Source organism: Cebus imitator, unplaced genomic scaffold, assembly GCF_001604975.1.
Source record: "Cebus imitator isolate Cc_AM_T3 unplaced genomic scaffold, Cebus_imitator-1.0 Scaffold246, whole genome shotgun sequence".
Lineage (NCBI taxonomy): Eukaryota > Metazoa > Chordata > Mammalia > Primates > Cebidae > Cebus > Cebus imitator.
In genome coordinates this window covers 2,372,398-2,399,221 of record NW_016107561.1, presented here as the reverse complement: position 1 = coordinate 2,399,221, position 26,824 = coordinate 2,372,398, and the positions used below count along the sequence as shown (strand labels likewise).

General features: G+C 38.2%; 1 protein-coding gene and 1 pseudogene across 1 annotated transcript in view; both read left to right on the top strand.

Moving 5' to 3' along the window:
• Positions 1-11,864, top strand: part of LOC108282613 — a 45,620-nt pseudogene extending 33,756 nt beyond the window's left edge.
• MACROD2 (mono-ADP ribosylhydrolase 2) overlaps positions 1-26,824 on the top strand; it is a 1,539,224-nt gene that overhangs the window by 260,975 nt on the left and 1,251,425 nt on the right. The window lies entirely within an intron of this gene.

Here is a 26,824-nt window from a genome sequence, read left to right as displayed (position 1 = left end):
TTTTTTGAGACGGAGTTTCTCTCCTGTTACCCAGGCTGGAGTGCAATGGCACGATCTCGGCTTACCTCAACCTCCGCCTCCTAGGTTCAAGCAATTCTCCTGCCTCAGCCTCCCGAGTAGCTAGGATTACAGGCGTGCACCACCACGCCTAGCTAATTGTTTTGTATTTTTAGTAGAGACGGGATTTCACCCTGTTGACCATGATGGTCGAGGTGGGTGGATCACGAGGTCAAAGGATATAGACTTTTAACCATCCAATTCTGGTTCCACTTTTTACTAAGCTATTTACTTCACCGAAGAGAGTGCCAGTTTCCTCATCTTTAAAAAGAGGTACAATAATTGTACTCATCCATTGGGTTGTTATGAGGCTTTAATGAGTTAATGTACAACATTTGTAGGAGTTGCTGGCCTGTCGTAAGTGCTGAATAAATGCCTCTCATTGTATGTACCAGGCGATTTTACCCCTGCCCAGGGTCCAACTTGCTGTAGCTCTGCTAGTGTCCTGTGTTGGAGAGGAGGTGTTAGCTCATTGGAACCCTTTAGTCAGGTGGTTGAAGTCAGAGCTTTGTAGAAAATAAACTAAAGACCCATTTGCTTCTGATGAAAACTTACCAGAAAATTTCCTGAAAAACTAAAGAATATGGAAGCAGTCCCTCCTGGTCTCTCAGAAAGCTGAATATTAATCTCTAGGGCTCTGAAGGAACAGTTTGAAGACACCTTAGCCAGATAACCCCTGGAGTCCCCCCGCCCTGCTCCAATCCTGCCCGCAAATTACTACATCATGGCTACTCCTCTCCTATTAGGAAGGTGATATTTATTTCCAGGGAAAATAACAAAGTTAACTGACTCCTTTGGGAATGGAAACAATAACAATTGTTCCCTTTACCATGAACTCAGTCAACTAAAATAACCATTCAGGCCTCCCAGCTGCTTTCAACTCTTCATTACTAGGAATTTCCCTTTACATCTTGACAGAGGAACTCCTGCAGTTGCCTTCTGCTGTGACCACTCATGTTTGCAGGCGAATATATTTTCCTTCAGAGGAGCTGACCCAAAAGAATTTTAAATCAAAATGAAATTTAATATTACTTGTTATTAAAATCAATTTCTGGTGCCTGTTTTAAGGGTTTTTCTTGCCAAATACTTTAGTATAAAAGGAGAGAAAATAAGTAAATCTTATACTATCTAAGGTTAAAAATTTATGTTTTGTTACCATGATGTTGGTATTGGGAAAGGTGTGTTGTATATCTGTGTCTGTGTGTGTAACCTGTCATGTGTAAGGATATTATAGAAACTGTATCACCCATATATTTCCTTCTACTGCATTCATGCTTAGTTATTTGATAAATAACTATATCTCTTATGGCCTAATGTAAAATAATGAATCAGATTATCTCAGTGCTGAAACTAGTTGAGGACTTTTGGGAATACTTTTGAAACCATTAACGCATTAATGTACTGCTACCTGTGTTTCCTGAAAGAGTTACTGTAGGTTTCAAAAAGAGTCACTAGCTAATGGTATTTTTTCATAAGAATTACTTGGCTTTGTGGAATAGCCTTTCATCTCTCTGCTTTTCGGTTAATTCAATTGAATTTCCACCAAACTACATTGTTTTATTCTAATTGCAGACAGTCCCTCATGTTACAAACAATTCTGTTCCAAAAACTCATTTGTTAGTTGGTTATTTGGACCTTAGAGGTACTTTTCAATAGAAAAATAAAAGCTACAAATGTTGGGTGTGTTCCCAGAATAGCCTGCAGAAGCCAACTTAACCCATCATATGCCCAGACCTGATGCTGCTGTCCAACCAAACCGACATGAATAGCAGCGCCTATAAAGGTAGCATGCTCTGCCAGATCCAAGTTGGGAGGCCCAGAGCTCATTCTTCTATAGCAGCCTTGTCAGTAGGAGTGAGGACATTCCTGTCTTCATTCCTCCAACCTCAAAAGAAGCAAAGTGAGAACACAGCCCAGCCATAAACCAGCAACAGTGACTCTCATTGTTTGGGCCAGGAGTTGGGGATAGAATTACTGAGGGACAGGGGACTATGTAATAGAGCTTAAGCATCCAGATAGAGGCAGAGGAGAATGAAGAGTCACAATTGCTTTTGAGTTGTCAAGATGTAGTGAGATTAGAATGAAGAGTAGAAAGGTTGAAAACTGGGTGACTGGGTGAGTGAAGACCTGAAACTAGATTAGATTTAAAGGCTTCTGCAACCCTCTCTTCCCCTTTACAATGTCAGAGTCAGCTACAGATTCAAGTTCAACTAAGTAGGATTGCTTGGTAAAGAGCAGGTATTTTACTCACTAGAAGATTTTATAAGAAATAGCTCATTTTTTTCTGTCATTCTTTTTGCCCCTGAGGCTCTTGCTGGGGTGGAAGGAGGGAGGCCAAGGGAGAATCTCAGGAGAGTACGGGAGAGGATTAGGGAGGTACGACAGAGGCCCTCAGGCGGAGACAGGAAAGAGGATCTCAGTCTTGGTGTGCCTCTGCTCCTATCTCTGTTGTCATAATGGAAGAGCTTGAGAGTCAAATGGAAGAGAAAGTGAACTCCTAGAAGAAGGGACGTTAATAGAGGGGACTCTCCTGCATGTCCACTAGGACAGTATCCACATGTAATAAAGTCAGACCAACATGGTCTTTCTGGATTTAGCTTTTCTGACAGTTTCCTGAGAATTGTCTCAGGAGGAAAGGATGCAATTTTCAAATGTTTCTTTGGGGGAAGGCATATACCTTTCTAAGGAAACAGTTGTAATCTTAGAAATGAGCTTTTGTACCATACCACATACCACGATTCTCATAGTGGGATCCTTGATGAAGGTTTCCTCCTCCTGTCTTGAGTGCTCTTCTCCACCCATTTCACCCGGTTAGTTCCTACACGCCCCTTAGCATGCTCATGCCGTGTGCTCAAGAAAACCTTACTTGAACGTGTTTCCCATTCAGTCTAGGCCAGACCCTGAGATAGAAGCACACTCACAGCATATTTTGCTGCTGCTTTTCATTATTTGTACTCTCTGTCACAATTTGAAATACTTAACTCATTGGGGAACTCCTTGTTAAATGGTTGTCCTCCCCTTGAAGAAACCACCTAATCAAGACAGAGACTATGAATTAACCACTGTATCCAGTGCCTGGTTCCGTGCCTAACCAGCTCTAGTAGGTCTTTGTAAATATTTGTCATGAACTATTGAGAAGCAGAAATGTTGTATCTTAACATATCTTTGTAGGGAGGTCACCTTTAATGCAAACCTTTGGTTATTAAGAAACTTAAGTAGGGCACAGAGAAGATGTAGAAAACTGTTACATAAAGTAAATTGACTTAAATATAGCATTGCTTAGTGTAACGGTGGACTCTAGAAAGCCTTTATATCTCAAGAAATTTGCCTACTTCTGTGTCAAAATTGTATTAGTGCCTATGAACTTTCCAAACTAGTTAATGCTGTTTTGAGTTGATCTGGATTTAGATATTCTAAAGTAAGAGAGCTACCCTTAGCTTGCTGTATTGAGCAGACTATAATTCTTAGGTAGGAGGCAGGAATGGCCGTTAGGAACAGTCAGCATTTCTGCCATCCATGCACCATGATGGTCTAGAGCAACTGAGAAAAACAGATGCCTCCATAGAAACCACATGGGGCACTATGGATCTTGGTATTGATTTCAGCTACTCACCCAAGTCATTAATTTATAGGAGTGTATGCCCTTCACAAAGGAAATGTTTTTGCTAACAAATGTCTTATTATTTCATCTATTTGTCTTTTCCTCATTGTGTTTTGTCTCATACAAATAATACTTAACATAGTGACATGAACACCACTAAAACACTTTAGTATTTTCTCAGGATTTCTTTGTTTTACCTGGAAATAAATTGCCCTATAACCCAAGCCATTTGAAAGTTAAAAATGCAACCATTTCTGCAACTTGTACATCATATACTATGTAATGAAAATGTGCCTAGCCTCCTACTTCCTTGTATTTGCCAACAGAACTTTAGTAAGTGCTGTCTGGGCTACACTCACACTTACATAGCTTGTATTTCCTAATCTACTAAAACGAAAGGGAAAAAGGAGGAAGGAAAGAAGAAAGGAAGGGAGGGAGGGAAGGAGGGAAGAAGGTAGGCCTCTTTAGGTGCGTATCACCAGAAGCTTAGAGTATATGTTTTAACTGTAGAAAATCAAAGAATACCCCCAAAATATAATATGTGAACAATGGAGTACTATTGCATATTTCAGTCAAAACTAAAAACAATAAGGTGTAACTAAATATGTAACTTAGAAAAAGTCAATGTAAATTTTAATCTAAATGGTCTGTTTGTTCCTTTCTCAAATAATGATTTCATTTTAGTAATATGAGAATGTTTTGTTTTCTGTTATATAGACATACATAAATAGATTTTAAGCATTATTTGTGATGAGGCATAAACATGAATCTTCCAATAGAAAGTGTTACCTTGGGTAAATTTTATTAGGGAAAGTAAGAAATCTTTAATTTGAAAGCCCATGTTCATAACAGCATTATATGCAATAGCCAAGAGGTGGAAGCAACCCGGATGTCCATTGATGTATAAACGGATAAGCAAAATGTACTAGGTACATATAGTGGAATATTATTCAGCTTTACAAAGGAAGGAAATCCTGTCCTATGCTACAACATGGTTGAAACTTGAAAGTATTATGCAAAGTAAAATAAGCCAATCACAAAAACACAAATACTAATACAAGATTCTACTTACGTGAGATAGCAAAGTGAACAAATTCATGGAAACAGAAGGTAGAATGGTAATTACCAGGGGCTAGGAGGAGAGAGAAAAGAAGAGTTGTTTAATGGATATATAGTTTCAGATCTGTGGGCTGAAAATGTTCTGGAGATCTGTTTACAAAAATGTGAGTATACTTAACACTTCCGAACTATACACTTACAAATGCTTAAGATGGTAAATTTTATGTTGTGTTTTTAATCACAATTTTAAAAAAGAAAAGAAATATTCATAAGAAACTGGAGTATTCTGCTAGTTTTGGAAATTATCCTTATTGTTTAGCCTCTTAATTTTGTATATCTACAAAAATCTAGGTTTAGAATACAAAATTATTATGTGTATTTCATTATCTAAACTCATTTGAGATGTTAAAAAAAAAACAAATGATTTGGAAACACTATAAAATTATAGATGGCTTGTATTCACTTTTTCAAAGTTGGTTAAAACAGTGTTGATGTTTATCTGAATATTAAGTCATGTTTCATTAAAATGTTAATCTTCAATAATTTACATTTATTAGAATAATAGAGTAAAACATTTTATTTACTATCATCAAAAGTTGGAGTGTTCTAGCTAGTTATTATTATTATTATTTTGAGACAGGATCTCACTTTGTCACCCAGGCTGGAGTGTAGTGGCACAATCTGCTCCCTGCAACCTCTGCCTCCTGGGCTGAAGTGATCCACCCACCTCAGCCTTCTGAGTAACTGAGACTACAGGCGGGTGCATGCCACCATGCCCAAATAATTTTTGTATTTTTTGTAGAGATGGAGCTTTGCCATGTTGCCCAGGCTGGTGTCGAACTCCTGGGCTCAAGTGATATACTCACCTTGGCCTCCCAAAGTGCTGGGATTACAGCTATGAGCCACCATGCCTGGCCCTAACCAATTATTTTAATTAATAGAAGTAATCAGAGTATAACATAACACACTAGAACTGCCTATGTTATCTTTTTAAAATATGTGTTATAAATAACTAACAAATAACTGATCTAGTCGGTGATAAATATGTCTGCTTTTACTTATTCCTCCTCATTTTAGTATTGTAATTTTTTAGCATTCTATACTAGACCCCATGTACAGTTGAAGGTTTCTTTTGTTTGTTTCCCCATCAGGCTTTTAATCAAAGAATAGTAAGATCTTATATTACTATAGATCTCATATCATTTATATAACTAAAGAGTACATTCAGCGAAACTTTAACTGAACTTTACTTGTTTCGTACTGGTGGAAATATGCCCAGCATGAATAACACCTGGCACTGTTACCTGGAGAGAGCGCTCATGAACCTGGCCTTCCCTGGACTTCCTTTCTGGCCTTCCAGCCCCACCCTTGAACTGTGTCATCATGAATTTGAACTCTCATTATACCTTACCTAATCTCTCAAATGGCACCTATCAGATCTCCTCTTTTTATCTTAAGTATTCATTTTCTCCCTTTTTTTAAAAAAATCTTTCTGACATGTTTACATGTTAAGACACACAGCATATGTACACATGTAACTTCCCTTACATCCATGTGCTTCCTCCACTACCTTGTCTCTTTTCTCCTTCCCATAGCAAAACTGATCTTTACCAGTTAGTGATCAACATCCTTAATCTAGCAGACAGGTTTTAGTCTAGTTTTCTACTGCCTAGATATTTTTGCATAATCAACCATGTTAAACTTCAGGGGCAAACAGTCCTGAAGTTAAATAAAGCACTACCTAGTTCTTGTACCTGTGAGTTCACTCCACCCTTGGGCTCTGCCCCACTCTCTCTCTTTCTTCTGGGACTCAGTAGTTAGACGTGTCCTTCTCATGGGAAGAGCAGAAGCACGAGAGGGCAAGTGGAAATGCTCAGATCCTACATGCTGTCACTTTTTCCTTTTTTTTTTTTTTGTTAGCTAAAACAAGTCACTTGAACAAAAGAAAATATACTCCACCGATTTTTTTGGGTGAAACTGCAAAGTCACACAGTAAAGAATGTGGATGTATGGAGAGGGGAAGAATTGGGGCCAATTCTAGAAGAAGAAAACTGGAAGAACCTGCTTCTTCCAGTTTTCGCAAGACCACATGCCTCTACTATATGCCATATGTATCTTCTTTGCAGTGCTGATTGCAGTGAGGAACATAATTTACCATAGTAATCTTACTTCCCTCTGCAGTACCAGTGAGCACTACAGGCCTTTGCCTTCTTTAGGAAATACTCTCTTCTTCCAGCTTTCATAATGAAACATTGTCTTGATTTTCCTAAAATCCATCTGGCCCCCTTTGTTCAGTTTCCTTTGCTAGTCCCGCTTCCTCAAGATCTGGTACCATCTTCTCATCTTTTTTTATTTTAATCTATCCTTTCTACTTAATGTCATCCATGACCCTGAAACTCATTGCCACCAAAATAAAGTTGAATCAGAAATGCTTAAATTGTTCCCTTAGTTTCAAAGTCATATATTTAACTACGTATTTTATATTTCTTCCAAGATGTTTCAAAGATACCTCAGATGCAATTTAAGCCTAAATTTAAATTTAAAACTTTTATAATTATCCCCTCTTTTACCCCCAGACTTGTTCAGTGCTCCCTAGCTCAGTGAGTCCTACCACATCCACTGAGTTATAGAAGCCAAAAAATATAAGAGACATCCTCAACACTTCTTTTCCCATTAAAGTCTATTGCTTTTACTGCCTAAATAGCTCTGGAATGTATCTGTTTCTTTCTGTCACTCTGATTTCTCCCTAGTCTAATCCACCATCCTCTCTCACCTGCAGCATTGAACTATCTTCTGAAGCTCATCTCCTTCTCCTGAAGCTCATCTCCATCTGATCTGTTCTATGCATTGGAGCCAGAAAGATCTTATTGAAAAGCACTTCTAATAATGTCTTCTTTTGAAAATACTTCCAAGGCTTCCCATTGAATAGGTAGAGGTAAAATGCCTGACAGACCTATGTACATTTTTGTTCCTGTCTCATCCTATGCCATGTTTAACTGTATTGGTTTGCAGTTCCGTAAAAAGCGTATCATGAAACGTGGATTTTGTAGGGCACTTATTTGGAAGGTGAGGCCAGGAAGTAGGAATGAGGGAATAAGGAGAATGAGGAAAAAACAAAACAAGCAAAAGCCATTAGTAAGAGTGTATTACTGAGTTTGCCTTTCTAGGGAATGGTGGTCTGATTTTACAGGATATCTGCAAAGTTTGCAGAATAGGACCCATAATTATATGCCTGAAGAATAGGCAGCTAGTTGCATATATCTACTGGCTCGCCATTGTTTGAGGGTTGTACTCACTTGTGTTTAGCTCCCCTGCATTACAGAGCCAGATATGTGTGTATCTTCCCTGTCTTTGCCTAGTTAACTCCTATTTATTTTTCTTATCCCACCTCATTTCTGTGACATAAAATGGTGCCTCTAAGTGAATCAGGTTCTTCCAGTTTTCTCAAGACCACATATCTCTACTATGCACCATATATATCTTCTTTGCAGTGCTGACTGCAGTGATGAGTTTGCATTTTTAAATGATTATTTCATTAGGCTCCTTCTGCCCACTGGACTGCAAACTTGAGAAGACCAAGATTCATGTCTGCTTTTGATTTTCATAGTCTCACCAGCACCCAACCTAGGACCTGGTACATAAAACATGTTCAATATATTTTCAACAAATGTATAAGTGTAGGTGTGTGTGTATTAATATGTGTGTGCATGCACGTATATTTATAAAGGGAAACTTTCTGAATTTTTAGGGCTTAAATAGATTACTATCAATATCTAACAAGGTTATAATTTTTAATTCAAACTTCATATTCTATTTTTACTTATTGCTTTCTTCTAGTGCTTACATAGTTGGATTATACCAGAGGCATCTGTTTAAAAAAAGTCATATGGAGAAAAAACAAAACAAAACACAACTCTTGCTTTACATTATCTTGATTTATCTGACAGCTTATAGTACTGGTGGCACTTTTCTGAACAAAGTTATCACTATGGAGTTGCTTTAATAAAACAGAGATTTTGAGTTAAAATGGGTAATAGCAGACTCTAAAAGACAATCCTCTACAACACTGCCTTAAACAGTAGAAGCCACATTGGTTAGTGTTGAGCAATTTGAAGACTTAGGTACTTACAAATATACATATATCCCCTAAAATATCATGTCCAAAGTTTTGTTTCGCAAACTGGGAACTGTGATTTGATAACAGGAAATACGTTGCAAAAATAAATGAGTGTTCAGTCTCTGGGGTTTTATGCTGATATAAAATAATAACAACCAAAATGGGAATGGAGAGGCATATGGAAATCAACACAAATTATTTTTAATGAAGTAAAATACTTCCATAAAAGTAAGCTACCAATTGGAAGTTATCACTATTTAATAAATGCTTTTTCTATTTCTAGTTACCATGTTATATGTCGGATGATCCAGCATCAATTCAAAAAATAATATGGTACCCTTGGCAAATAGAATGGTCATGGAGACGGACGTGGTCTCCACCTTCACCGAGATGGTTTTTACTACTTTATTTTAAAATTCAGCTATTTCTCTGAAAACATCTATACAGATCCATCACGTCCTGAACATTTTCTAACTTCTTGGAAGAGAAGCCACAGTAGCATGCGTCTAATTCAGTCTCAGACCTCAGCTTCCAAGAGATGTTGTTAACTGTGGTGAAAGGATTATTAAAACAGTAAATGGATTATGAGTTGTATCTATGTCAGTTAGTGGTTGCTATCAATTACTAGTTGCTTATATTCAGTTTCTCTCATCTAGGGAGTGTGGAGAGTAGGATATTAAATATCTCGTGGGCACACGGTGATTTTTTCATCTGGCAGTTGCCTCAGTTATACACAGGGCTATAAACTGAAGATGGCATGTAACCCTTTAATTGAAGACTCTGAGGTTCTAAAATAGTTTCCTCAAGAACACTCTGGCCCATAGAATAAACATTGTGAAAAATATTTTCTTTGGCTTATTGCATATTTGAAATCAGATAATATCTGTCACACCAGGATCTATACGCTCTCGCATATGAGACATTTTTAGGTAAAGTGGTGGCTTTTTTGAGGAATACCAAGGGGATAGTAGATTTCTATGAACTTAAGGATCACAGTTTTTGTTATGCTGAATACCCAGCTTGAACAAATTTTCTATTTCTTGTCGTTGTTTGTTGACAGATGTGCCATGAAGGTGTTTTTAAGGTCCCATGACCCTAAAAATGGCTTACAATAAGCGAAAGCAATGTCAGCTTTGTCCTGAGGGGAACTTGGTTTACTTCTAATCAGCTGAAAGCAGCTGAGCAATCAAAGCACAGGCTCTGCCTTGGTGGAAGTGACAGCTCTAGTTCAGAATCTTCCAATCTGTTATTCTTCTCACAGCATCTGCTTATTGTCTTCATTGCATTTGACATAAGTTACGGTTTATAAAATTGTGTTGGATTTTCTCCTTAGGTTGTGAGCTTCATGACAGTAGGAACCTTATCTATCCTGATTATTGATAATATCCTGGGTGCTAATAGTTAGTTTGATATATGGAAGGTTTTCACAATAATTATAATGATGAAATTTCAACCATAAATTAGAAGCTTGTTGAATCCCTTCATGGTTAGTGACTGACCTGTCTTCCCCAGTCTTGGTCTAATGAGGCTTTAGACTACATGCTCTTAGCTTTATGAAAACATTTCCAATAAATACAATGAGATCATAAAAGACATTATTTATATTCCGAATCTTGACAATGTTATACTACTTTATAAGTGACACGGTTTAGCTCTGTGTCCTCACCCAAATGTAACCTTGAATTGTAATAATCCCCACATGTCAAGGGTGGGACCAGGTGGAGATAGTTGAATCATGGGGGTGGCTTCCCCCATACTGTTCTTGTGATAGTGAGTGAGTTCTCATGAGATCTGATGGTCTTGTAAGGGGCCTTTCCCGTCGATCATTTCTCATTCTTTTCTCTCCTGCCACCATGTGAAAAATGACATGTTTGCTTCCCTTTCCACCATGATTGTAAGTTTCCTGAGGCCTTCCCAGCCATGCAGAAGTCAGTTAAACTTCTTTCCATTATAAATTACCCAGTCTTAGATATTTCTTCATATTAGCATGAGAATGGAATAATATAATAAGTTTATTGCAAAAGATAAAATTTTTTAATTAAATGTCTGAAAGAAAATAAAGGCATCTTATAGAGTTTGATTTTCTTCATTTGTTATCCTAACAATGGAAATAAAGAAGTAATACAAAGTTTTAAGAAAACTTAGCAAATGAATAATAGTTATGATTTTTAAAAGGAAATCACTTTCAGTAATAGTTAATTAAAATCTTAATTATTATGTTTCATTTCTCGATAGCAAACTGAAAAACAAAACAAAACAAAGCACTATGAGACAAATTTGGAATCCCACTCATAATACTCTCACATGTCCTAAGGAATTTAGACGAATAAATTTCATTTAATTCCAAAAGATGACAGTGTATAACTTTAGACAATAATGTTATTTTTCTCAGGTAAGCATTAAAGAAAATAGATCCAATATGTCCCTTTTTAAAAGACTGTATCTAGGCCCTGGTCTCAGACCCTACAGCTGCCAAGGTGTTGATGCCTAAGAAGAACCAGATGGCCATTTATGAACTCCTTTTTAAGGAGGGAGTCATGGTAGTCAAGAAGGACGTCCACATGCCTAAGCACCCAGAACTGGCAGACAAGAATGTGCTCAACCTTCACGTCATGAAGACCATGCAGTCTCTCAAGTCCCGAGGCTACGTGAAGGAAGAGTTTGCCTGGAGACATTTCTACTGGTACCTTACCAATGAGGGTATCCAGCATCTCCGTGATTACCTTCATCTGTCCCCGGAGATTGTGCCTGCCATGCTATGCCGTAGCCATCCAGAGACTAGCAGGGCTCTGCCTAAAGGTCTGGAGGGTGAGCGACCTGCATGACTCACAAGAGGGGAAGCTGGCAGAGATACCTACAGATGGAGCGCTGTGCCCCCTGGTGCCAGCAAGAAAGCGGAGGCTGGGTCTGGGCCAGCAACCGAATTCCAGTTTAGAGGTGGATTTGGTCATGGACATGATCAGCCACCTTGGTAAAATTGGAGAGGTTTATTTTGTATTGAATAAACTTACAACCAAAAAAACTTAAAAAGAAAAAAAAAAGACTGTACCTAAGCCACTGATTTCAGATTTATTAAAAGAAATAAACACAGGTAATTTCCATCTTCTAGTGCGTCCTTTGCTGTGTGTGTATTTGTTTTGTTTAACCAGCAGATCACTTGTGCCACAAAATTTATATAACATTAAGTGTTATTTCAGTATTTGTAATATCATTATCCATTTTAGGATAATTTCAACCTTTGTTTATTCCAGAAAGCAGAAGTAATCTGCATTCAGATTCAATGGCAATTCCATGCCCAGAGTGCTTCCCTGAGCTTCACTGCTTATAAAAGCTTGCAGTCTTGTATTTCCACAGCCATGCTAAGTAGCTGGATTCAGGCCTGTGAATTTGGTAATGCTCAGTACATTTCAAAACATGGACTGGGACTGAATATTTAGGGAAGATTGACTTAAAGATAATTAGTTCATATATTATAACAGATGCTTTAAAGCAGTTTGTGACTGAGCAAGTCCATTGGGGGACTCATGCATTGTACAGCATTTTAATAGCTTCCCATGGAGCTGGTTTTTATCCACCTAGGCTTTAGGTGCTGCCATCTCCTTGTGTGGAAAGGATTTGAGTCTCACTGTGGATCTCATCACTGGAAGTACTCTAAGAATATCATTGAAAATACTGAGGATCTCTTTAGGATTTCAGTATCAGAGATACTTGTTCTTATCCTTAGATAAGTACTATTAAGGTAGTTTTTACTAGGTAAACCCTGCAAATCTTGAAGTTGATCATTTTTTTCTCACTTAAGGTTGGCTTCTGTAACTCTAAGAACCAAATCCGTGTGCCCGTTTATAACTGCAGCATTTCACGGCATGTATCTGTGTATGAATCCACCTATGCTCTCCATCTTACTCTCTCCTTCTCCTTATCCCTTTTCATGTTCATATTCAATTCATTGTATCTTGCTTAATTATATTCTTTTTGTTAAGCTGACTTGAGTGCCTTTTTGAAATGAGGTAGATTATTAATTCATTAATTACTGTATAGATTGCTTGTCTGGCTCATTTTAATTTTCAAGTCATTAGCACAACATGATAATTTATCAAGTATTTTTGATATGCTATTAGACATATCAAAACTAGACATTGGGAAGGTCTTACACTCTTAATATGTTTATGTATTTTATATTTGAGTTAATTTTCTTAGTTTCTACTACATAGGAAGCTGCTGAGAAATTTTAAAGTCTTTGATAGCATAACTAGTACAAAAATTAATTAATAATCTTGGAAAAGGTATCCTTAATGTGTAGTTAGATATTCCATGACATCATTTGCATAACAATATCACATTATACTTTATCTTCATATTCAGAGAGTTTTCAACATACAAAGAGATTGGATTACAAAGGTGTATTTGTAAGTTAGTCATTTAGAATGCAGAGTTCATATTCATGAACAATCAAGTTTCTAAATGACAGCTGGGATCTTAAGTTAGCCCATAAAACCTGTTTTGCCCATAATGTAGAAGAAATAATTTTAATTTACAGTAACAAATTACAGAAAATATTATTTTACATCTTAAAATAGAAAAAAGAAAGCACAAAAATTACCTTATTTTAATTTTTAAGCCTGAGACAAAAATGGTATAATTAGGAAATCAGGATGTAGATACACAGGTTCATGTAGATGCTAGAGAGAAATTCTGGCTTTCTTCAAAGGGAGAAGGATTTACTGTACTGTGTGATTTCACCCCACAATATATTAATTTTCCCTTCTTTTTGTAAATATATCATTAATGGTAGGTACTCTTCTGATTATCAAGCAGAATTAAGTTCCCTTTCAACTTAAAAATTGAATAAGTAACAGAGGAAAGGAGCAGCAGAAGACAGAGTAAGTGATTTCATACTCCTGAGCTAAACAGATAGAAACTGGAGGAGAGGCACCCGAGTAAGGGGGGTGCTGTGGACGTCGGAGAGATTTCTGAGGTCACTCTAAATGAGCCATAAACTGCTGAAATCATGAAGGGTAGAAAGGGCTCATGTGTTGCACAGAACTCCCTAGGGGAAAATAACAACTTCAGATGAAGGGATTTGGATCACACAGGTCCCCATGTTGTCTGTAGAGCTGGGGGCAGGGTGGAGTGAGGACAGGGAGGGACCCTGCATAGATGGCAAGTTATTTATTTCCAGGTGGTGGCAAGCTGGGTGTTTGCCATCTTGGAAGTGCTTATACTTTTAAAACTTTCACTTACCCGGGGGATATCTGATACTATAAGCATACAGAAATGATGCTGGATTTCATTTTAAATATAAAGTTCTGAGCCTGGGGCCAGGTACATAGCAAAGTATTAATTACTGTTAGTCGTTATTACTTCCTGGCATTTAATACAATTGTCAGTGGAAGTTATTCATGCTCACTGCTTATTATTACCGAACACAGTCCTCTAAATCATGCGTTTGTATATCTAAAACAAAATACAGAGTACTGTTCCTTCATCACTCTGCCCCAGCTCCGCTTAGGACCTGGCTCCCTAACATGCAGCATCCACCAGGCCTTTCGGTTCTTTTCGTCCATTTAGTCTCCCTTCATTCACATTATTCTGGATTATCTTCTATTCCTCCCCGAAAATGAACATGTGCCCTTTAATAACTCTGCCTCCATTCAGCATTTTGAAACTTTTCTTCTCTTTACCAGCCAACAACTAGAAACTTAGGTCTCCACTTACTATTGTCACATTTTTACTAGCAATATACAATCACAGCTGTTCAGAATCGAACTCTGTTTCATCAACGTTACTGAAACTGCTATTATGGAAGTGACCAAAGCTCTCTTTTGTGTAGAATTTCGTAGTCTTTTCTCTGTTCTTATTCTCTTTTATTCCTTTGCAGTATTGAAGCCGTTAGCCACCTCTTCTGGAGCTCCTCCTCATTGTCTCTCTGAGACCTCTTCATTGCATAGTTCAGTCTATTGAAATCTTGCCCTTTCAAGTTCCATCTTAGATGCCTCCTCCTCTTTGGGATCCTTCCTGATTCTTCCAGCTGCCCTTAATACCATTTTGTCTTTGCCTCCATGGGAAAGCCTGTTTTCATCTTTGACATACAGATATTTGGGTATTGTTAAGATCTCTACCCTGGATCCTGAGAACGAGATTGTTGGAAATAGGAAATTGCTTTAAATTTACTTACTGAGTAAATTCCCAATCAACAGTTGCTGAGGACTGGCATTCTTTCTCCATGCAAGCTTCTGAAATGTTCCCTTTGCTGTACATTATTAACATTTGAGTAATGATGTCTATATATGAGGTTAAAAAGCTGACAAATTTCTCATTTAAATGCCAGCTTCATACCCCCACTAGTGACTGTGCTGTATTTCTGGTGAACACTGAATTTTATACATTTATTTCAGTGAGTTAACTGCCCCTTCATTCATGGTAGTTCTCACCTAAACTTGTTTTTTATTCCCAAGATCCTTATTATGAGATAGCTGTTTCAGCTCATTGGTATGCGAGAGCAAGTCTAATAGCACTGAATCCTGACACTGGCTCTGTATTCCTGCTCTCTCTGGATTCCTCTCCTGGGGTGCTTTTTCTCTGATTGCTTTTTTAAGGCCACCAATCTGAAATGCAAGCTCCTTTGATGGAGCTATGGATGAGCTTACTCTGAAAACACACCACTTGCCCTTGGGCCTCAGGTGCCCATTTGTAGTCCCTGCACACAAACCTAGGAGCTCCTTACTTTGTAATCTGCAGGCTCTCAGCCTACTGTGTATTGGAAAGAAATTTTGTCAACAATGAAAACAAGTCAGTAAATACTTAGGCATTTTCTCACTGGTAGAGTGCTGCAATCTGAATCATCACCGTGTTCTCCCAAATCTTTTCCCATTCCATGCTAGGTAGATCTATGTGACATCCCTGAATATGGCTTCTGCTGGTGGCTGCTACCTGAGGTCTACTCTCCCCTGTTGCTCCCCGCTCAGGGCCTTAGCTGGTTCATATGGTCTCCTGCTGATCAACTCCTTACCTGGGATGCTTATTAGCTCTGCAAGGTATCCACAGCCTTCCCCCAGAGAGATTGACAGTCACTTTTCTTCCCGCCAGGGTCTGCGTCATGCTTTTAGCACAACTCTCCACTTAGTTCATCCTGTAGCATATTAGGGATTCCCTCCTCTTGAACTTATCTCAAGTGTCTATACAAGCTTAGAAGACTTACTCAGGAGTGGGGTCATGGTGTCTGTTCAGTGAGTGACAGATTCTTCTTTCTCAGCTCTTTTGCAATAGATAGGAGCCAGTAGTACTGACTCAATTTATAAGACAGCAACAAAATAAGTAAATAAAACCATGCCAAATCAAAAACAAAAACAAAACCCACCTACCCTGATGTCTTTTTTAAAAAAAGAAATCCTTTGATCATAGGATTTTAAGTGCTCACTTACTCACTGAGCACCTAATTCTCAGGTGTCTACTTAGGGTAAACTCTGCAAAAGTTCCTGGTAATGTGTTGCCAATGTCAATATGGAACTTGGCCTATTAAATGACAGACAGACAGGCCAGGAGCAGCGGCTTGTGCCTGTAATCCGGGCATTTTGGCAGGCCAAGGGTGGATTGCTTGAGGCCAGGAGTTCGAGACCAGTCTGGGCAACATGACGAAAACCTGTCTCTACTAAAAATACAAAAATTAGCCAGGTGTGGTGGTGGGCAACTATAGTCCCAGCTACTGGGGAGGCTGAGGCACAAAAATCACTTGAACATGGGAGATGGAGGTTGCAGTGAGCTGAGATTGCACCACTGCACCCCAGTGTGGGAGACAGAGCCAGACTCTGTCAAAACAAAAAAAAACGTAATTGATGAACAGGTAAACTAAGCACAGAACAATGTCAGAAGTGCAGTTACCACAGAGAGGAGGAAAATAACAGAGAACAGAGAAAGGGGGAAATGACCTTCATAGGATGGGGTTAGGACCAGAAAAAGTGATCCATGAAGTGGATGTTAAGGAATGAATGAAAGTGCAAGGAAGACGATGTATAGGAGATCTCCGTGTTGTTTATGAAACTCTTCTGTATTTTCAAAACTACTTCTAAATAAAAAGTTACCACCTCACCAGGCCAACAGAGATGAAACTGAGGGAAAGGTATTCACAACATACCATATGCAAAACTTGTCGCTCATTTGGTGCTACTAGACCTTTAGGGTCATGGTGAAACCCTGGAAACAAAGCTGGTGTGCATGCAGTTGAATCTGGATGGATTTGGATTTCTAAAAGGGAGAGACATGAGAGTTTTAATTAATGGAATGGCATGATGAGCTTTTCTTTTCAGAAAAATACCCCTTTGTGACTTTGTGGAAAATAGGTAAGAGGGGACACATGTGAAGGGACCATGGTTTAGGTTAGAAGTGATGGAAATCTGTATCGTGGAGGTGGCAATATGGCTGACAGTAAAAGAGTAAGTTCTTGAGATACTTAGAAGATGGAATTAATAGGAATTAGTCACTGATGGGATTCAGAGAGAGAAGGAAAAGGATTTAAAGCTTTAGACTTATCTGGCCAGAGTGATTCAAATTCATAGGAAAAGGACCCTGTGAGAAGGAGCAGGTTGAAGGGAAGAGGAAGAGAACTACTCCTGTTTTGAACAACCTGAATCTGCGCTGCCTATTCGATAGCTGAGAGATGGTGTCTAGTGAGTAGCTGTAAATCTAAAACCCTGACCTGGGGGAAAGATCACGATGTAACTTAGAGACATAGATTTGAAAGTCGTTAATATATTTCGAATGTCTTACCCTGGAATCCATGAGTAGTCCTGAGGGGTTCACAAACCTTAGACATATGTATATATACTTTCCCCTTGGGCTGAGGTTCTGCACTATTTCCAGTTGCCTTACCCCATGTGCATATATGTGCATGAGATCGCTTAGATCCCTTCTCTGCCTTAATCTATGTCTCCAAGAGGCTGATGTGTTTGCTGGCATTATCTGACTCCCTTGCCATTTGACTTATAGTGAGGCATTGGCAGGAGATGAGAGGGAAGGAGAAGGGAAAGGTTGGGATATTCTTTTCCCGGCTTCCCCGCATTGGGTCTCATTTCTGGCAGAGGTTGTATTCCTCCAGGACCATGGCTGCTGTCCAGAGTCATAGTCACGTGTAGTCAGCCGATTCTGGCTTATTCTGTTTACAGTGAGTATCTGACCATTGCCCGTGCGTACTTCCCTCATTTAGAATGGCAACCCTAAGTTATTTATTTACTCTGGCATGGTTCTTCTGTCTGGCATTGTAACTGCTCTGGCAGATGGTTTTGACTATTATTAGCTGAAAAAAAAGAATTCCAGTGATAGTCCTGGAAGTATTGATAAAGTGAACACTTGGTGGTAAAAGGCAATTTTATGGCAGCTCCAGGAAGAAAAAGAGGGTCAGGTTCAGAAAGCAATTAGAGATTGGTGGAAGTCCTTTGAGATATGAGGGATATAAACCTCACTGCAGCCTGATAAGATTAACCAATAATTGTATGGACAGTATCTGCCAAAAAAAAAAAAAAAAACTGTTGCTGAAGTATATCTCAAGTTCAGTAGCTATAGAAAGAAAAAGAAAAATAATTGCTTATGTTTGAAATTGAAGACAGCATTCAAAATGATTGTGCTTCAAGGAATCCATGTGGATAGATTAAATGAATTGTGTCATCTCAAGGAGCTTGTTCTTAAAGCTAAATGGTGTACTCATTTATCAGTCCAGATAAGGATACAGTAATCAATGCAAAGGAAAGCAAGATCTCATTTTCCTTTTGTGTTGTCACATACTCAAAACAATTTTCAGCTCTATTCCAAGCACTGGCTTAAACAATTCTGACTATATCAATTTAACTGGACTATAAATGATACTTAAATGTTTCCCAGTAAGTCATTGGTATAACACCATACCAATGACAGGCATTTATGGTCTTCATGGATGGTCACACGGTAAGATGTGCGAACAAACATTCTCTTATAAGAGCAAAGGCCAGGCATGGTGGCTCACACTTGTAATCCCAGAACTTGGGGAGACCAAAGCAGGAGAAGTGCTTGAGACCAGGAGTTCAAGACCAGCCTACACAACATAACAAAATCCTGTCTGTACAATTAATAATCAATCAACAATGTATTTATTTATTAGTCCAGATTAAAATAAATACTTTATTTTTTAATAGTATAGTTCTATTATATTTTTAAAATATAGTTGACATGGTCAAAAATTATCCAGAATCTGACTTGGCATAAAAGGATTAATTTTTTTCAGTTTCTTGTTTTTTAAGGAAAATCACTAGCTGAAACCAACTGTGTGGACAGTGAAAAGCTGAAAGACTGAGAGAAACTTTAGAAGTGCAAGTGAGACAGTAAGGTGCTAACAGACCCTTAGAAGTCTTGGCAGATGAAAGATGCTGAGTGTCAGTTTACTTGAAGACTCTGTGTGTGTGTGTGTGTGTGTGTGTGTGTGTGTGTGTGTATGTATAAAGAATGGGTTTGACTCTGATTCCACTATTTAATGGTGTGCCCCTAGGAAGCCACTCAATCTTACTGAGCCTCAGTTTCTTCTTCGGTTAAATTTGGATAACCATACCTGTTTAATTTACTTTCTAGGGTTGTTGCATGTACCCAATGGAATAGTGTGTGTGATGCTTTCCCATGAATTTGGGAACTGATATTAGTTTTATTTCCTTGTTCTCAGTTGGACTGTGTGGAATCTTAAAGATCTAGCCCAATGTGAACCTTTCCCTTTTTCAAATTTTTTATGATTTTATGGTATCTCGTTATGTTGCCTGGGCTTGTCTCAAACAACTGGCCTTAAGCAGTCCTTCTGCCTTGGCCTTCCAAAGCACTGGGATTATAGGTATGAGCCACTGTGTCTGGACTTTCCCCTCTCTCCCTCTCTCTCTCTCTGTCTGTATCTCTCTCTCTCTCTCTCTCTCTTTTTGAAATGGAGTCTCGTTCTGTCACCCAGGCTGGAGTACAGTGGCACCATCTTGGCTTACTGCAACGCCCGCCTCCCAGGTTCAAGTGATTCTCCTGCCTTAGCCTCCCGAGTAGCTGGGATCACCTGTGTGTGCCACGACACCCAGCTAATCGTTTCGTCTTTTAAGAGAGTGTTTGATTGCACATCTTCCTGAGTGAACAACCGTAAAGATCAGAAAATTCCAGTAACAATAACTTTTTAACCAACACCTTCAAAAGAGAACCTTGAACTTACTTCTCAGTAAAGAAGAAGGGAGGTTTTGAAATTCAAGAAAAGAATAAAAGAAGGTTTGAGTTTTATTGAAACTAGGAGACAGAGTTTAAGCTAGTTCTTAATCTATTATTAATAGTGAGGCCTTAGACCTCATTTTAAAAAGGACCTCCTTATAGAATATGAAGTGGTACCCTTAAGACCTAACCACTGATGAGCTTACACAAAGAGATATGTTTTCCCCCATCGGAAAGCTTCTCTCTCAGTGCAGTTTGAAAAATGAAGGTCTACCCAGGGTAGTCATGTTTCATGTAACATTAAATATTAAATGGAATTGGTTGGTCGTAAAGCCAGTGTTTTCTTTGAATTCTTTGGTGTAAAGAGTCATTCTTCTGGAATATTTTCTAGTAGTGTATCTTATTTTGTTACCCACCTGTGATGCAGAATCTCTTCTCTCTTGGCAGGAAGAGAAATTTGTACTACACTTATTTATCTTTGGCAAAGCAGTTCCTATTTTAACACCTATTTGAAACTGTTAAGACTTTTATTTTATTGTTATTTTATTTTATTTTTGTTTATTTTATTATTCAGGTGATAAGACACTTCTTCTAATAGGGGGCTACAGGAGAGGGAGGTAGTAGAAATTGACCATTCTTTAGGGGGACCATTCTGATTTTAGGATTTCTGTTTTTAGCTTTGGTAAAAATAAGCAACAACAAAAAAACCATGCCTTAAAATATAAGTATAAGAACTATTTTCTTCTGTGTGTTTATACTGAGGTTCAAATAGCTCTTGTGGATTACACTTTCTGAGTGACTAATCTCTACATTTCTAGAATATTTTATTATTATGTCTGTATCACAAAATAATAGTTAAATGCATTGTGTGCTATGCATTTCCATATCCAACCACACTAAGCTTCATAAGCAAAGGAGAAATAAAATTCTTTACAAACAAGCATTTGCTGAGAGATTTCCTCACCACCAGGTCTGCTTTACAAGAGCTCCTGAAAGAAGCAGTAAACATAGAAAGGAACAACCAGTACCAGCCACTCCAAAAACATAGCAAATGGTAAAGAGCATCAACACAATAAACTATGTCAACTAACTGGCAAAACAACCAGCTAGCATGAAAATGGCGGGATCAAATTCACACATAACGATATTAACCTTAGATGATAAATGGACTAAATGCCCCAATCAAAAGACACAGCCTGGCAAATTGGATAAAAAGTCAAAACCCATCGGTGTGCTGCATCCAGGAAACCCATCTCACATGCAAGGACACACATAGGCTCAAAATAAAGGGATGGAGGAAGATTTACCAAGCAAATAGAGAGCAAAAACAAGCAGGAGTTGCAATCCTAGTCTCTAATAAAATAGACTTTAAACTAACGAAGATCATAATGGTAAAAGGATCAATACAACAAGAAGAGCGAATGATCCTAAATGTCTATGTACCCAATACAGGAGGACCCAGATACACAAAGCAAGTTCTTAACGACCTATAAAGAGACTTAGACTCCCACACAATAGAAGTGGGAGACATTAACACTCCACTGTCAATATTAGACAGAACAACAGACAGAAAATTAACAAGGATATCCAGGAGTTAAACTCAAATCTGGACCAAGCAAACCTAATAGACATTTACAGAACTTTCTACCCCAAATCCACAGAATATACATTCTTCTCAGCACCACATCACACCTATTCTAAAATTGACTACATAATTGGGAGTAAATCACTCCTCAGCAAATGCAAAAGAACGGAAATCATAACAAACAGTCTCTCAGACCACAGTGCAATCAAATTAGAACTCAGCATTAAGAAACTAACTCAGAACTACACAACTTTATGGAAACTGAACAAATGGCTTTTGAATGTTGACTGGATAAACAAATGAAGGCAAAATAAAGATGTTCTTTGAAAGCAAGGAGAATGAAGACACAACGTACCAGAATCTCTGGGGCATATTTAAAGCAGTGTCTAGAGGGAAATTTATAGCAATAAATGCACACATGAGAAGCAAAGAAACATCTAAAATCGACACCCTATCATCAAAATTGAAAGAACTAGAGGAGCAAGATAAAAAAAGAACTCAAAGGCTAGACAAAAAATAACTAAGATCAGAGCAGAACTGAAGGAGATAGAGACACACACACACACAAAAAGCCTTCAAAAAATCAATAAATCCAGGAGCTGGTTTTTTGAAAAGATCAACAAAATAGACAGACTGCTAGCCAGATTAATAAAAAAGAAAAGGGAGTGGAAGCAAATAGATGCAATAAAAATCAATAAAGGAAATATCACCACAGATTCCACAGAAATACAAACTACCGTCAGAGATTACTACAAACAGCTCTATGCACATAAACCAGTAAACCTGAAAGAAATGGATAAATTCCTGAACACTTGCACCCTCCCAAGCCTAAACCAGGAAGAAGTTGAAACCTTGAATAGACCAATAACAAGGGCTGAAGTTGAGGCAGCAATTAATAGCCTACCAACCAAAAAAAGCCCAGGTCCAGATGGATTCACAGCTGAATTCTACCAGCCATACAAAGAGGAGCTGGTACCACGCCTTCTGAAACTATTCCAAACAATCCAAAAAGAGGGAATTCTTCCCAAATCATTTTATGAGACCAACATCATCCTAATACCAAAACCTGGCAGAGACTCAACAAGAAAAGAAAACATCAGGCCAATATCTGTGATGAACATCGATGCAAAAATCTTCAATAAAATACTGGCAAGTCGATTGCAACAGCACATCAAAAAGCTTATCCATCATGATCAATGAGGCTTCATCCTGGGATGCAAGGCTGGTTCAACATACACAAGTCTATAAACGTAATTCACCACATAAACAAAAAATTAGCTGGGCATGGTGGCGCGTGCCTGTAATCCCAGCTACTCAGGAGGCTGAGGCAGGAGAATTGCCTGAACCCAGGAGGCGGAGGTTGTGGTGAGCCGAGATCACGCCATTGCACTCCAGCCTGGGTAACAAGAGCGAAACTCCGTCTCAAAAAAAAAGAAATAAAGGGTATTCAGTTAGGAAAGGAGGAAGTCAAATTGCCTCTATCTGCAGACAACATGATTATATATTTAGAGGACGCTATCATCTCAGCCCAAAATCTCCTTAAGCTGATAAGCAACTTCAGCAAAGTCTCAGGATACAAAATCAATGTACAGAAATTGCAAACATCCCTGTACACCAGTAACAGACTTAAAGAGAGCCAAATCAAGAATGAAGTGCCATTCACAATTGCTACAAAGAGAATAAAATACCTAGGAATACAACTAACAAAGGATGTAAAGGACTTCTTCAAGGAGAACTACAAACCACTACTCAAGGAAATGAGAGATGACACAAACATATGGAAAAACATTCCATACTCATGGTTAGGAAGAATCAATACTGTGAAAATGGCCATACTGTCCAATGTAATTTATAGATTCAACACTATCCCCATCAAGCTACCAATGACCTTCTTCACATAACTGGAAAAAACCATCTTAAACTTCATATGGAACCAAAAGAGAGCCTGCATAGCCAAGTCAATTCTCATCAAAAAGAACAAAGTGGGAGGCATCACACTACCTGAGTTCAACCTATGCTGCAAGGCTACAGCAATCAAAACAGCATGGAACTGATACCAAAACAGAGATATAGACCAATGGAACAGAATAGAGGCCTCAAAGGCAATGCCACACATCTACAACCATCTGATCTTTGACAAACCTGACAAAAACAAGCAATGGGGAAAGGATTCCCTGTTTAATAAATGGTATTGGGAAAACTGGCTTTTTTCTGCAGAAAAGCAGAAACTGGACCACTTCCTGACACCTTACACTAAAATTAACTCCAGATGGATTAAAGACTTAAACATAAGACGTATCACCATAAAAACCCTAGAAGAAAACCTAGGTAAAACCATTCAGGACCTAGGCATAGGCAAGGACTTCATGACTAAAACACCAAAAGAATTGGCCACAAAAGCCAAAATAAACAAATGGGATCTAATTAAACTCCAGAGCTTCTGCACAGCAAAAGAAACCATCATTAGAGTGAATCGGCAACCAAAAGAATAGGAAAAAATTTTTTGCAGTCTACCCATCTGACAAAGGCCTAATATCCAGAATCTACAAAGAACTAAAATAGATTTACAAGAAACAAACAAGCCCATCCCAAAGTGGAAGAAGGGTATGAATGGACACTTTCAAAAGAAAACATCTATGAGGCCAACAAACAAATGAAAAAATGCTCATCATCACTGGTTATTAGAGAAATGCAAATCAAAACCACACTGAGATACCATCTCATGACAGTTAGAATGGCGATCATTAAAAAAATCTGGAGACAACAGATGCTGGAGAGGATGTGGAGAAATAAAAACACTTTTTCACTGTTGGTAGGAGTGGAAACTAGTTCAGCCATTGTGGAAGACAGTGTGGCACTTCCTCAAGGACCTAGAAATAGAAATTCCGTTTGACCCAGCAATCCCGTTACTAGGTATATACTCAAAGGATTATAAATCCTTCTATTGTAAAGACACATGCACATGTATGTTCACTGTGGCACTGTTTACAATAGCAAAGACCTGGAACCAACCCAAATACCCATTGAGGATAGATTGGACAAGGAAAATATGGCACATATACACCATGGAATATGATGCAGCCATAAAAAATGATGAGTTCGTGTCCTTTGTAGGGACATGGATGAATCTGTCCCATCATTCTCAGCAAACTGACACAAGAACATAGAATCAAACACCACGTGTTCTCACTCACAGGCAGGTGTTGAACAGTGAGAACACATGGACACAGTGAGGGGAGCATCACACACTGGGGTCTGTTGGCGGGGACTAGGGGAGGGACAGTGCGGGGTAGGGAGTTGGGAAGGGATAACATGGGGAGAAATGCCAGATATAGGTGATGGGGGGATGGAGGCAGCAAGCCATATTGCCATGTAGGTACCTATGCAACAATCCTGCATGTTCTGCACATGTACCCCAGAACCTAAAGTGCAATAAAGTAAAATAAAAAAGGAAATGAAAACTTAATATCTGATACATATATTAGTTAGATATTTCTATGCAATAAATTCTTCCAAAATGTTGTGGTTTGAAGCAGCAAACATTTACTATCATGCAGTTTCTTTTTCTTTTTGAAGCCTTTGACCAACATCTCATTTCCCCTATTTCTCAGCCCCTGGTAACCACCATTTCACTTTCTGCTTACATGAGTTTGAGTTTTCAGACTTCACGTTATCAATGAGGTCATACATTTGTCTTTATCTGCCTGGTTTATTTCACTTAGCTTAATGTCCTGCAGGTTCATTCATGTTGTTATGTTATCACAAAAGGGAGAATTTTCTTTAGTATGGCTGAATAGTATTCTATTACATATATAAGTGGATAAAGAAAATGCCATGAGTATACATGTTACATTTGCCTCTTTCATCACAATATGGCTTAAGTGATAGAGTGACTCACCAAAGGGCTTAACTCACATCTAATATGTAGTTGACTTCATTGTGCAGTAAGTCTCACTTTAAGTATGGTGCCTGTGTTAATTTGCTAGAGCTTCTGTAATAAAGTACCACAAACTCAATGGCTTAAAGAACAGAAAATTATTCTCACCTATGTTCATGTGTGCACAAATTGAAGTGTCCTTTTGTAAGGTAGCTGTCCAGACTTTTTGGTACCAGACATCCTAACGTCTTCTTAAAATGTGCATCAGTGAGAACTGCCACCTGTTAGGAAAGCATATTTAGATTCCTTTTCAAACAAATCTCATTGGGTCTAATAATTAATAGTTTTATTGAGTGTATGTCTTATCTTTACAATATACATTTACTTGATTACTGGTGTTTTTATCCCAATGTTTCAGTTTTGTTATAAATTGATATTATCAAAGAGGAGTAGCCTTTAAAGACCTTGGAGGTAGAGTATTAGTGTGAGGTTTAAAAGAAAAATGGCAGCATTAAAGAATGTCTGCTCTTATATGTATATGCCTTTTAGGAACATAAACTTAGAACTTTAAAACTCTTAGGTCATACTTCTCAATAAATGATTTTTTTTTTCTCAACAGTATTCTATAACCTTTAGAAATTTGCCAACAGGTGACAATACTCCTTAACAGTCTTCTAGTTTGCTAGAAGTGTCAGAACTCAGGATACCTGCCTTTTAATTGCCATATTCAAGGTCTAACTATTTTCTCTATATTGGGGTAAGAGAACTTTAATGAGGAAAATCATTAAACACCAGTGAGTAAGAGAACAGAGTCCTCTTGAATTCTGATGTGAATTAGCTTCCCCAGAAGAGCTTTGGCTGGGGATAATTTTTATCTGAATGTCTCCTTCTCAGTTCTTTGAGAGGTCACATAAAATATAAAGGAAGACTGCACTACTCTTGTGGTCTTTAAAGAGAAAGGAAGACAATGTATTAAAGCACTATTATTACATCTAGACTTACAGACTGTTAAGAGTTTATTAACCTCAAAGTGTCAAAATGTTCTATAAATGAGTAAGATAGTATGCAAATCAGGCTACACATACGATAAAAGTTGTCATTTGAATAAGTGGCCTAGAAATATATAATACTGCACAGATTTCATATTTTTGAATTCACAAAACTTATACACTCACATTCCTTTAAAAACCAATTTTGGCTGGGCGCGGTGGCTCACGCCTGTAATCCCAGCACTTTGGGAGGCCAAGGTGGGTGGATCATGAGGTCAAGAGATCGAGACCATCCTGGTCAACATGGTGAAACCCCGTCTCTACTAAAAATACAAAAAATTAGCTGGGC